Source organism: Lactuca serriola, chromosome 8, assembly GCF_051521515.1.
Source record: "Lactuca serriola cultivar US96UC23 chromosome 8, Lser_US96UC23_V15, whole genome shotgun sequence".
NCBI lineage: Eukaryota > Viridiplantae > Streptophyta > Magnoliopsida > Asterales > Asteraceae > Lactuca > Lactuca serriola.
The window spans coordinates 274,242,306-274,256,698 of NC_136415.1; positions in this window are offsets into that span (position 1 = coordinate 274,242,306).

The following is a 14,393-nucleotide window of genomic DNA, read 5'->3' on the forward strand; positions in this document are numbered from 1 at the left end:
ATTGTTTGTAACTTTTATTTGCTTAAATTCTAATTTCGGGACGAAATTCCCTCTAACAGGGGGATGATGTAACAACCTGAAATTTCCAATTGTATAAACCTCATCTATTCAATAGAAGCTAGTTCAGTTTCAGTGAATTTCAAGCTTTTCCTAACAAATTTGTGTACATTAGGGTTTATGTTTTAGATGATATCAGGAGAGTGGATACTCCTGGTATTGTGAAACTTGGGCATTTCAAGTTTCATAATGTTACAGTCCAATATCAGGAATAAAAATATTTTCTGCCAAAATATTCCAGGACTATAAATAGTTTTCTGAATTAAATTAATTCATTATTCACAATTCCAAATAGAGAAAAGCCATATTCTCTCTGACGGATCTTCGGGTTTTCATCCCATATTGTGAGTTTACTTTTCTAAGTGTGTTTCAATACTTGTTAGATGCTCATTAACACAAATTACATGTCTAGATATCAAGATCCGGGAGTTTACCGCCCAAGAACGTTCTTGGGGAGTAAACTCCAAAATGGAACATAAATGCTTCCTAGTCCCGATTCCTTGTTAGAAGACTTGTTTAGGAGATAGGGTATGATCTTTATAGGCCAAGAAACATCCAAGAAACATAAAGTTCTAGGAGTTTACGGCCAAGGAACTCCCTTGGGCCGTAAACCCCTTTTCAAGGGCTTAAATGCCCTAAAACTTTCCCCAAATGCTTAAGGACTTTAACTACTAGTACTTGTGCTTGTTTAGAACACCAAAAGCTCATCAAAATCACAAGTTAGTAGGAGTTTACAGCCAAGAACTCCTCTTGGGCCGTAAACCCCTTTTTGTGGGACAAAAATCATTCCAAGCAACCCTTAAGCCTTTAGACAATTTACCTTGAAACCTTGGGACTAGAATGGAGAGTATAACACATAAAAACCACTCCTTGAAAGGAGTTTACGGCCAAGGAACATGTCTTGGGCCGTAAACTCCAAGTGAAGGCACCAAAGTGTGCCTCTTGTCCCCATAAGCCTTAGATAAATTCATGAAAGTAATCCTTGTTGTTTAAGTGCTTCAAATCAATTAAAATCCAAGAGTTTACGGCCGTAAACTCTAGGATGAAGGACTTTAGGCCGTAAACTCCCTTATGGAGTGTTCTAGAGCCTTAAAACTACTTCATGTATTATTCCAACAAAGCTAGGAGTGTTCTAGCAGCAAGATAACACCACAAAACACCCAAAACAACCCTTTGAGGAGTTCACGGCCATAAACCTATGAGTTTACGGCCGTAAACTCCAAGGTGTAGGGTTTGTTGGGTGGTGAACTCCTATACAAGGCCCTTTGATGTTTCAAACCCTTTTTCCTTGTCCCATAGCAACTTAGATGCAACCATTTGGACCATAAACACTCATAAAAGTGTTTAAATGTTTCCTATGTGTATTAACTTATTTACTAAGTTATTATTTGTCTAATTAGTTATATATATGCTTATTATATGATAACTAGGCTCGTGCGTGTAAACCAGTCTCCGTTTGTCACCTAGCACGGTAGCTGACACTGCAATTCAAACGACTCACCACAAGTGAGTTCATACCCCTTGAATCAACCTTTGAAATGATTTTAAATGTTTTATAACACTTTATGGGGGGGGGGAATACAAGTCAAATACTTATAAGTTATTGCTTCAATCACATGTGATTGTGTTTAATCACATGTGATTAATAACTAGGAAAACAACGATTTTCACCACTGTTCAAACTGTTTTTCAAACTGCTTTACTATTGAAATGTTTTACAAACTGTTTTACTATCCAAACTTACTTATAGGTTGTGATTCAATCAAATGCTTCTTATACTTAAACTGCTTTATCAACTTATGCTTTCAAAATGATTTATAGATCGACATCAAGTCAATCTTCTCTTGAAATTATATTTATGCTTCAAAATGTTTTATGAAAACTTATTTATGCTTTATATATACAATTGCATGCCCATATATGTATAGATATATAAATAATGTTCAAAAGGCTTAGGAATGCCATCCGCCCTATTTCCTTTTCCTCGATTTGGATGTGGTTTGGTGGGATTTCGGGTGACCATCCGAAGGTCATTTCCATATTACTTATATATCATATATACATGTATAGACATAAAAGTACTTCCAAATTCATAATCATCAGTACATCATTAGCTGGTTACCATCGGGGTAACGCAGGACAATACATATACAGATATACTAGAAACAATACATATACAGATATACTAGAAACAATACATATACAGATATACTAGAAACAATACATATACAGATATACTAGAAACAATACATATACAGATATACTAGAAACAATACATATACAGAGATACGAGAAACAATACATATACATGAATACGATATCAATTGTGATCCACTGTATCGGTGCATGCCTTAAATGTCATGTCCCGAGTTGTAGCCAGAATCCTCTTGGAGAGAGGGCGTGAGTTTGCGTATAGATCTATACTGGATTGACTATCCTACACCTTGCTGCTAGCTACAGCCGGACTTGCAGGTCTGCGGGTGCCAAACGTCATTTCTTTTATTACGACCGTTCATTATGTCGTTGTTACCAGTCGATAGTATGGTGCAATTTATCACAATATACCTTAATATAAATCCGGTTTAAGGTAGTAGTAATAATTAGTACAGCAGTAGCCTTAATATACAAAGCTACAGTACTACAATGATTTACCCATTACATATTTTAGTGATGACATCACTTAAACCTTAATGTACAAACTATATTTTAACAAATGATAGTTCTATTTGGTAAATTACACACTTTTATAACAGACAGGTTTACAAAACAGCTTAGCCTTGGTAGAAGGTTACTTTTATAGAAAATATAGGATTTTCTGAGAGATTCAAACTGATACAAACACTTTCAAACATTTGCTTACATTTTTTACAAACTTATACATTGAGACAGGTTTAAACGTTTTCACAAGAAACATTGACACTAAAATACTTATGAACTCACCAGCTTTATGCTGATAAACTCTTTCAAAATAACTTGTATTCTCAGGTCATCAGTAGACAGGTACCGAGGCCAGCTTTTGAGAAGATGGAGTGCATTCAAGACTCATCTCATATTATTTTGTGTTTCATTCTTTTTGGTGTCTATAACTGTACAGAACACACTTGTATTAAAAATATATATTTAATGCAATGGATGATGTTGTTTGCTTATTTACATTTACTGTGTTGTGATATTATACATGACGTCCTCCACCCCAGAACGTTTCCGCCGTTCTTGGTTTTGGGGTGTGACAAAAGTGAATTGATGCAATTCCATGAAACGACACTTTGTGCCCTTGCGAAGACGTTAGTGGAGCGTGTGTGGTTTACCGGCACACTAAATGGTTCTAAGAAAAGGTAGCAAAGGGTGACTCAATGTTTTTCATAGTTCGGTGGAGCGTGTTTGGTTTACCGGCACATCGAATAGGTGATTGTAACATGTGGGGGCACCATGTAGATTTGCATGGTCATTCACACCCGCTTTGTGATCCTCAGCATCCCAGTCACAAACTAGAGGGGCATATCGAGATTTAAACATGCCATTGAAATGTTCAATGAATCTCAAAGGATCTAGGAGTTTTCATAGATTTTAAAACTTAAATTTCTTTTTCGTTTTCATGGTGGAAATTAGTGAATCGTCATTCACTTACCTTCAAATATTCTGCAACTAGATTACGTCATCCCTTTTCTAGGTTGTAGCATATTGTGTTGGGTCGTAGCCTTAGTATTTCATTTGGGTGATTTACTAAGGACTCAATCAATCAACTAACTTGAATTCGTTTTCTCCCATTTTGTAGATGTCAAAGTATGACAATTATGGTCTTCCCAAATCCCGTGGAACAAGCATTCCGCATGAAGATGATATTCCACGATTCGATCGAGGAACAAGAGATCATGCTTCTCTTCCTCCACCTCCTCCAATTATTCTCCCTAACCCACAAGTTCGAAGGCTTGAAAAGTTCAAGCTCACTCAAGCCCTTTTGGCAAGTAAACATAAAGAAGGAAAGTCAGTGTGTGCACACGTCCTAGAGATGAAGTCACACATTGATAGGTTAAGAATGTTGGGATTTGTTGTCTGTGAGGAGATGGCTGTTGATTGGGTTCTTTAGTCACTTCCTAACTCATATAGTGAGTTCGTAAGAGAGTAATATATGATGAACTGCGACGTGACCCTTATAGATCTCACCTATATGCTTATTGCTGCTGAATCAGCAATGGTTTGGCGCAATAGAAAAGCAAAGTTGATTGGTGAATCTGCCTTCAAGAAAGACATGCTATGATCGAAAAGTTTGATCATAAGAGAAAGGCAATGTCTGAAGTAGTTCCATGCCCTGTTCCAAAAGAGTCAATTTGCTTTTATTGCCAAGAGAAGGGGCATTGGAGACGAAGCTGCCCTATTTACCTAAGAGATCTAAGAGATGGGAGAGTCAAAACGTATGGCTCTGCTTTAGGTAAAATCCATTGACTAACTCTTTTAAGCTCCTATTCTAGATTCTTAATACATAATGTGATAAGATTACCATTGATGTTTTGTAGGATCGAAGAAAAGAAAGGAAATTTGAGGGAAGAAGTGAGCAGAATCTAACCGTGAAGAAATGGATTTCGATCGCATTACTTGAGGATTAGATTCTCGAGCTGCTACTTAGAGTTAGAATTAGATTGCTAAGAAAGATGTATTAGCATAGTTTTTCAATAAATTGCATTGTAAGGACAAATTTTTCCGCAATAAAATAAATTTTGATTTTATATTATTTATTTATCCTTGCAATGGCGTATATGAAAAATTGATGTTTGAATGTTTCTAATATTAGCAATAATGGATTTGATTCTTAATTATGTTGTTTGTGGAAATGTCGAGAATTTACCAAATAAGGAGAGTTTCTCATCGCCCAAGTTTGAATTGGACAGAAACTTGGAATCATGCAACTTGGTTACATGATGAATGAGAAATTTCATATTTGGAAATTAGACTAATTCATTGACAAAGTGTCAAGTGAAGGACTAGGAGATCGAGTACATAAAGTTGCGTGTTGATCAAGTCCACCATAAGAGTAACAAAGATATTCGTCATGATTTACTAAAAGTTTAGAAAATATGATTATACTTATAAGATTAAGTGTAGTTCTGAATTGATTGAAAAAGTTTAGATCAATAGCAGAACGAATAAGAAGAATCAAGTAGGCAGAAAGATAAAAGTTTCTCTATTCTAAGAAGAAGGGAGAGTACCTTTTATTATGTTTTATGATAGGTCCTAATGATTAAGAACCATATCTCAATTGATCCTCTAAGTGAGTCTTAGTACAATTGTATGTCCAAGAAGAGGAATCAAGAATTGAAGAAATGGTTAAATCAAGAATTCGATCATACTTCGTTCCAAAACAAGTCTTAGAGTTAAGATTGTGACATTGAGTGACAAGTATTAGGAAGGTTTATAATGTTCATCAAATGTGGAAAGTTGTGATGTCTTGGATAAGACAAAGACCAACTAGGACCAATTTATGAAGTGTTTTGATAAAAACTACACTAACTCTTGAATATTTGTTTGTCAAGAAATGTTTATTGACAATAGAATCTTATATGTGAAGGAGTCAGTGGGAGTCTTAATGGTCTTGAAAGGTTTCAAGAACAAATCAAAATAGACCTTATCGATCATCACTAGCACACAAGTTGAGGTTTACAACCTATTGTGTTGACATTATTTTGTTTCTGTATCGTTCCAATAGAGTTAATTATGTATGTGAGCTCTATGAGTTCTCATTTGAATGCATAAATGGCAAGGACCTTGATCAATGAAAAGTACATTGATAGGAAAAGGTGAGCTGCTTAACTACTTGGAAGACATGGTGGGCAGCTGTGTTACCATAAGGCAAGAAGTCAAGATTAAGAAAGTTTGATCCATATGAGTTTGAATTTGTCGTAAAATTTGGTTTAGACAAATTCACATGGATAGGAACACATATTAAAATCTAAGTGTCATAAGATTCCCTCCTTCATGAAAATGATTGTGAGGAAATGCTTTCACTAAGAGAGATTTTAAAAAGATAGTGACTGTGAAAATTAGATTCTCGAATTCGATTAGGGTTACGGTATCCCTTTCCATGATTCGAATTGTGAGATTTGGCAATTAGTCTAAATTGGTTAGACACACATATGAGCTATCTAAGGGAAAGGAGTATAAGCTTAGATAAAGGATTATCAAAGCATTAAGTATTAGAAACATGAACTTAAGAAATTCAATAAGTATTGCTTTTCTGGAAGTTAAGTTGGTTTCTAAATACATGTCAAAGCTAGTGGGAGCATAAGTGTTATGTTTATAATAATTATCATGATAGTGGGAGCATAAATGTTATGATTGCATGATTATTATGGAAAGTATTGCAAGTTAGCAATATTAATTATAGAAAAACAAAAGTCATACTTTGCAAAGTTGTAAAGGTTGAATAGTTGTTTTGCTATAATTAAGGGAGAGAATATTATGCTTCATTTCAAATCTAAAGGCTTAGGTTGTGGAATGTTAATAATTTAGTCAAGGCAACATAGTGTGTTCTCAAATTTCGATTATGATTATAGTCTTCATAGTTCGAATTTTGAGAACGTAGCACATAAAATATTACGGCAGAAGATTGATAAAGTATCAAATCTTTATGTAAGACATTATGCATCGTGTCCCATACGCTTCGGGTAAAGGATCGATTGCAAATGCTATAATATTTGACCATTCTAAAATTTTCCAAATGTCTAGCGCATTTAGAGGGAAAAAGGACAAGAATCGGTTTTGACTAAGATAATTAAACAACTATCAAAGGACAATCCAAAGTTCGCCTTGGATTGGTCGCTTGTGAGTAGTTGGAAGTATAGTATTGGATGGACCATATCGACATTATTATGAATAGATAAGATTCTATTGAGAATGAGTTGTCATATGGTAAGTATGGAAAGTTTTCCATATTGGGAATTGAATATTGAAAATCTATGTCTAGATTAGAAACTTTATGCAAAAGGATGTTCAAAGGAATGTAATTTGAGTGAGAGACATCATCTCTAAGGAATTGTCTTGTAACAATCTCCGATAGAGGACTTTGTAATTTCATTGGCAATAGTCATTGTGACTTTAGTGCAGTGACATTACAAGAGGATCATTGCATAAAATGTTAGAATCTTGCATATTCCATAAGTGGCAAAAATTTGATATTCTTTAACTTATGAAAAAGGATTTGGAGTTGTGAAATGAGTATAATTGGAAATGTGTTCATTTGATCTATTTCACAAAGTAAGAACCATAGATAAACATTGTGTGCATGCTAAGAGCATGGGACAAGTGTTGTAATAATTCAAGTAAAAAGTTGATTACCCGAAACAACAAATAATGAGTAATCGATATGGTGATAAATAAAAGGTGCTTTATTTATGCTCAAAGGTTTGAGGCCATATGGGATTAGTATTATTCTTGTGTTTCACTTTACATGTTTTGACTTCCTGAATAATTTAATTGGTTTAGGACAGTCAAATTATTCGAACGGACCACAGTCGTTCATATGTTGGAAGTAGGTATGAATAAAGACTGTCGTGAATTGGTGTGTGGATTGTCTAAAGAGTATTAGACATAAGCAAATGTTTGCTGCAACGTTCATTGGATTAAACCCACGCTCACTTGGATCACTCCATGAATTGTATCACGAGTGATTGGTGATACGATAACATCTTATATTCTTGAAACCGAGATGTGTGAGTTGTATCTTGCGAATCAGTTGCACATTGATAATATGTAAACGCACTAGTAACTTGGTGTCATAAAACATATTGTTGTGTGTGATTCGGTAAGTGAGTGCAAGCGAGCATTGAATCAAAGTTTATCCGTTCCTTTTATCAAAAGAAGGATAAAAGCGATATCTTTGGGCCCCTCGATGATTTAGTGATGACAAACGTAAATGCTCGGCCGGGCTAGGGCTAATTTGATTTGTTCAATTAGTCAATCGTCATAAATCGGAAGTCGAGAAATAGTACAGAGAGAATGATTAGAAATCATGTCTCATACGATATCTAGAATGGAGGAGTATATGATCCCTTATCTAAAGGACACGCGTATCTGATAGGATCAGAGTTAACAGCGGCTTTGGAAAGCTACGATTGCAGATCAGGATCTGAAGTCATACGCAGAATAGTTATTAGACTTATCCAAGTGGGAGACTGTTGGATTAGTGTCTAAGTCCATAACTATTTTGGTATGTACTTGACCCGATGGTGCATGGTCCTTTTGGGTTGCCTTCACCAAAACAACTTGATAGGATGAATTATGGAGAGAAAGGATTAAATATGATTTATTAATATATTATGAGAATAATATATTAAAGGAGAAATCATATTATTTAATTAATATTAGTCAAGAATTAATAAGAATTAAGTTTGTGACTAAAAGAGATTGATTAAACTTAAGGGACGAGAATTGTAATTATAAGATAATTGCAATTGGGCCATGGATTGCCTTATATTATAAGGTTGGACGAATTCTATGGGGATACCCATTAGAAATCGTCCAAGGCCTTTAAGGAAAGGAGTCCATGGGTTGCTTAGGGCTTAAGCATCCAAATTAGGGTTTCCTTGTTAGATAACGCTAATGGCTCACTATATATAGAGCCCTTATGCCCCAAAAACGTGGACAAGCTTCCTTCTAGGGTTTCCACACATTTTGGGCAGCCTCCTTCTTTTCTCCCCTTCATCCTCTTGCTCTTGGTGTTTGTGAACCATTAGAGGAGTGACATTTGTGACTCTAAGCTTTCTAAAGTTAATACAAGAAGGATTTGAGATTGTTATTGCTACATAACAATCAAGGTATGATCTAAACCCTAATTATATGTTATATTGATTATCATGTACTAGATCTAGGGTTTATAGTCTTGGATAAATTGCATGTACAATAGAGAAACCTAGATCCAAGCATTAGGGTTTGTATGAGCACATAGGATGTTCTTATGACTAAAACCCCTCACGATTAACACTACAACTCCAATCACCATTGCTCCACTACCACCGAATATTTCTATGGGTGTTCCTCTTCCATAGATATCTATTCCTTTTTCTACCCTATCTTTACTATTTCCATTGTTCCTCCAAATTCTACATTCACAAGAACACCATAAATCACTGTTATGAAGTATGTTTCGGAGGAGGTACACACTTCAGGTATTCATGTCAACGTATCTGATATGGGGGCAGATGCCAACATTGGTGTGACTACAGAACCAGACACTTCTACAGCTTCTCCTACTTTTGATTCAGATCTTGTCATTCTGTTTGGGGATGATCAAGATAATTTTCAAGATTTTGTTTTTAGCCCTTTCACCATCAATCTGAATAGTGATGATGATGAAGCCCCGATGACTAAAGGGCAATTTAAACAGTTAAATGAGAAGTTGGATTCTATTTTCGAGTCATCTCAATCCTCATCTAATTATGAGTTTATACTGAAGTCCCATTGGGCAACGGTTGAGATTTTTATGAAGGCTAATGCCAAAGTCCTTGAAGACTTGACCAAGGCAAGTCAAGCTTGCGAGAAGACCATTTCAGAAACGAATGAAAAAGTCGAAAAACTACTCCAAGATGTTCGATCCTTTACGGCTTAGTTCAGATCCTCTACTGACTCCAACACTAAAGCCATGAACATGGTTGTTGTAGGGTTTCAGACTTCCATGCAGGCTAAAAAAGGAAGCTCTTTCCCTTGTCCGTTCCGAGATCAAACAAGAAAACATTGAATTGAATGCATCAGTTGTATCCAAGATTGAGAAGCTTCAGTCTGATCTTGCAGCAGAGAACAAACTTATGGATAAATTGGTTGAGAAGACTGCGAAAGCCAAGGTTCTCATAGTAAAGCTGCAGTATACGAACAAACACCTTGATGATCTGGAATTTGAGAAAACTGTCGTCAAAAGATATGTGTCTGAGATAAACCAGTACTTGCACAAGATTATGGAGACTCGTGATTCCTTGCTCACAGTCTCGGTTCGCCAACATCTTACAGAAAAACTTCAACCTGTTTTTGCGATGCTGAATCAGCTTGATGGTGTTTCGGATAGCAATCCTCTTCCGAAACAAGGGGGAGACAAAGCAAACAAGGAAGAACTTCAACCAAAGAAACCAACTAGTGAATAACATGAAGCAAAACCGAAGCCTCATGATCAGAAGGATAATGAAGCTTCTGCATCAACAAAAGGCAAAGAGAAAGTTGTGTTTGATGACAACGACGAAGAAGAAGAAGAAGAACTTTCAGAAGGAAAAAGGCTAGTCAGAAAGAAGCGTGATAAGGAGCTTGATAATTTGTTGCATCTTCGCAAAGAGTTAGAAGATTAGGAAATGAATGCTGAAATCTCCAAGTAACTCTTGAGACTCAGAATTCGCTCTTTCCTCTTTGGACCATGGAGCGAATTTAGAAGGAGACTATTGATCATCCGAACATCCACTGGCTAGAGCTTTCGGTTTCATTTGATTTGGACAACTCTTCGGAATATCAACTCGATTTCCCTATAACTCTAAGGGCATTTCTGTTTAGATGCTTTGAGGAGATTAAGAAGGCACCTCTCTCAGACTATGATGTCAATCATAAGCTCTTCTCTTTCAACCTTAAATATGCCAAACCTCAGTTCCAGACTTGGAGCTCTCAGAAGATTGTTGCTATGAAGGTTTATGCTCTTATTCCGACTGAAGACTTCATAAACGTCAAGTTCAAAGGATTCAGAGGGGCAAGTCATACCGAAGATGTGTTCACACTTACTGATTTGCCTTGCATGAATCCATATGATTGGATCTCTTTGTTCCTGACTTTGTCCAAAGATGAACAGAAGTACAAGCCAATCGTTGCTCATCTGAAGAGAATGTTGATTTGCAACATTCATGAACTCGTCAAAATGGATGTAGAAATAGCGCCTGTACTGAAGAAAAGGCCAATTCAGAACCCTGATCCAGAACCAGAGGATCTTCATAAGTTCAAACTGAGAAAAATCTGAAAAGACAATTGGTGTGTGGTGTACTAAAGGAAGGAAAATCATAAGGTTCAAAAGAGTATGTTCTTCTTGCAAGATAAATATTTATACTCGACTGTTGCTCTGAACTCTATCCTTGGACTAACCGAAGCTTGCAAAGCCAACAACGTTGCCGATCAGAAATGCTTTTCAGATATGATTCAGTAGTAGCTTGTAGTCAGAAACACACTTCTAAATTTGATGCCGAGACTGTTCAAAGTTCAGAAGAAACAAAAATGAAGAATCTCCTTTCTTATTTGACACAAAGGGGGAGATTGTTGGGCTGATTATTGTATTGTGTCAAATGTATGTGCTAGAATAGTCTCATCTATACCAGTTTGGGCCTATCCATATGTGGTTATTTCTTTATGGGGTTAGGCTATTTATTGTGCATGAATGTATCTTTTAGGGTTAACGATCGTATCACCCTACCTAGCTCTCACAGATAAGTTCATGTTGAACTCTTCTAAAGCTATTATAATTAATGCATTCGAAACTACTTTGATCTTCATTGTTCTTGTTATTTAATTCACTTTTCTTATAGAATCTATCGATCCTAGTAATTATTGTATTCCACAGTGCACCAAATCAATCTCCGGCTCTCAGGCTCTAGCTATGATGCCCTCTAAATCCGACAAGCTAAAAAGCGGACAATCTCCCTTATACCATCGCGCAACATATCATGGTACCTTGTCTTCTTCATCTCCTCATTTGTGGCATACTGTGAAACCAAAAGATCCTTCTCCCTAAAATTGGTAGTGATCTCTGCCACAGTCTCAGTTTTCTAGCGAAAGTCTTAAAACTCCCCCGCCAACTGCTGCACCTCGATAGCTAGTGCTAAATCTGCCTTAAAACCGGGTCATAAACTCCTCCTAAGTCATCGTCTCGATGACATTGCCTCCCAAAGCAAAGACAACCTACTCCCACAATTCTCAGACTATGTCTTTCAAAAGAAAAGAAACAATCTATCCTTTGACCCATCGAGGTAGAAACTTGACCGGAAAGCGTTGACCATATCTGATAACCACCTTTTAATAGAAATGTTGTCCTTCTCCCCAAAGAACTCGAGAGCTCCACGCGCACAATACTTGTAGAAGGAAAGAGTGTGAGGCCACACAATAGCATAAATCTCCGCACATAACGTGCCTAGGCACTCATCCAAAATATCCATAATCCCTTCCTTGACCAAACCATAAGACAAACAAAGGGCATCCCACACTCACTTGCTACTACCATGCTAGGAGATTCTACTCTCACTTTTGGTTTCCTTATGCATGTAAATTATACACAATCTAGGATCAAATAGACTATCGAATAAAAGATTCTACCCTAGGACGACAACCAGACAAGGAACATGAAATAAGGCCAAATCAGTCATTGTAGGGCTATAAGATCCTAACCGTATACAATTTTTAAAGTATACATTTAGCAATTACCGTTACCAATACATATTCCCAATCATAGCATCCAATGCTTCTTAGGCTACAAGGCATCACATATCAAGTTTATCATGCAATTCCTGAAAGTATCCCTAGCCTTATCCTAGCATGTGAACATTCATATCATATTTCATATCAACATGTATGGGTTTTCTGGGAATTACTTACTTGAGCTCAGATGATTGTACGCATCACACCTCCTTTTTATTTATAAAAATCTTTTCAGAAACTTATTTTATTTACAAAAATCTTTTTAGAATTTTATTTTCTTTTAAAAGATTACCTTCCTCCGTTTGAGTTCAAACATACCCAAAAGTGTGCCTGAATCCCTCAAACAAAGGCTCTAATACCAACTTGTAACGTCCTGAAAATCCAAGGTAAATTTTTTTCATTTGTAAAAAAATGAATCATCACATTTCTGATCACTTAGAGGTATAAACTCTCCACCTTACTCATTAATTCTATAGATCTTGTTCTATGTCACTTTATGATATTTTTGGTCTAAATTTTCTTATTCTTGGAGTTTAAGTGAACTCCAGAACCTCTGAGTGAATTTATTGGCTTCTAGACCATGGTGGTTAGAAAGATAACCTACATGAATTAGTTTGATATCCATGCCTTTGGTGCAGCTATTAAGAGCTTAGGTTTAGAGATCTTGGCTTATTGGGATGTTTTAATGGATAAAGTTGGAAACTTTATCCATCAAGACCCTGTAAAGGTTCAGATCTGAGCTTTGGAGCTCTGGGGATTAAGGGTTAAGAGCTTAATCCACTAAGATATGAGATCCAGATTCCACGATGTGGTGGTTGGTGTCACCACGACTATTTTGTCATGAAGCTGCCACATCATGGCCTATGGATGGCCACGACGTGGAGGTCGGATGAGGTTGAATTTGACAATTAAATTTGACCGTTCACTTTTGAGCAAGTTGGCTTTTGGTCAACTTGAGGGTTTTAGGGTGAGGATTGACAAAGTACCTCTATTTGATCTTAGGTGATTCATAGCGCCATCCATCACTGTCTAAGAGTTGTTATGTTTGTCTGCTCTTTGCAAGGTAAGTATTCTCAGTATATTATCTATATGTGCATCCTAAACTAGCTGAGTCTCATTTGTTTTTTAATGTTATATGTTGTTGAGTTGTTGATAACTCTAGGACTGCTGATAGTCCACAGGGTTGTTGATAACCCATAGGGCTGCTGATAGGCCTTAGGGTTGCTGATAGTCCTTAGGGTTGCTGATAGTCCATAGGGTTGCTAATAACCCATAATTGTTTATTTATGTTGTGATGTACATGATATTTTAGCAAACTCACTAAGCTTCGCGCTTACAGTTGTCGATTAAATGTGTTTCAGGTACTTAAGATGATTGGGGAATGCGGAGGCTTGACTGTACACACTCATCGACAACTTGTTGTGATTCCGCATTATGATGATACTTTGATTTTAGGGTGACTATATTTGATACTTATGATTTTCTTGACTTGGGTTTTTATGAAAATGACGTTTTACCTAAATTAAAAATGAAAATTTTGGTTGTGAAAATGGGACGTTACAAGTTGGTATCAAAGCCTTGGTGTGAGGGATTTGGATGAACACATGTGTCATTCCAGACTCAAACTAAGGATCTGAGAGTTTTTACAAGACTTTTTTTAAAAACGATTAATTATTAAACAATGAAAGAGAATATGAGATGTATACATTCAGCCCGAGCTCGAGGAAATTGATCTCCCAAAATATGCATACTTATTATATATGTTGTTATTTGAACTAGTATAGATGTGTGTTGGTTGATAGGCTAAGGATCAGTCGCATGATTTTGTGATGCCTTGTAGCCTAGGTGATTGCAAGTGTTTCCTTACTAGGAGTTGAAATTGAAATCATTAATTGTTATGTGTATACTATATAGTT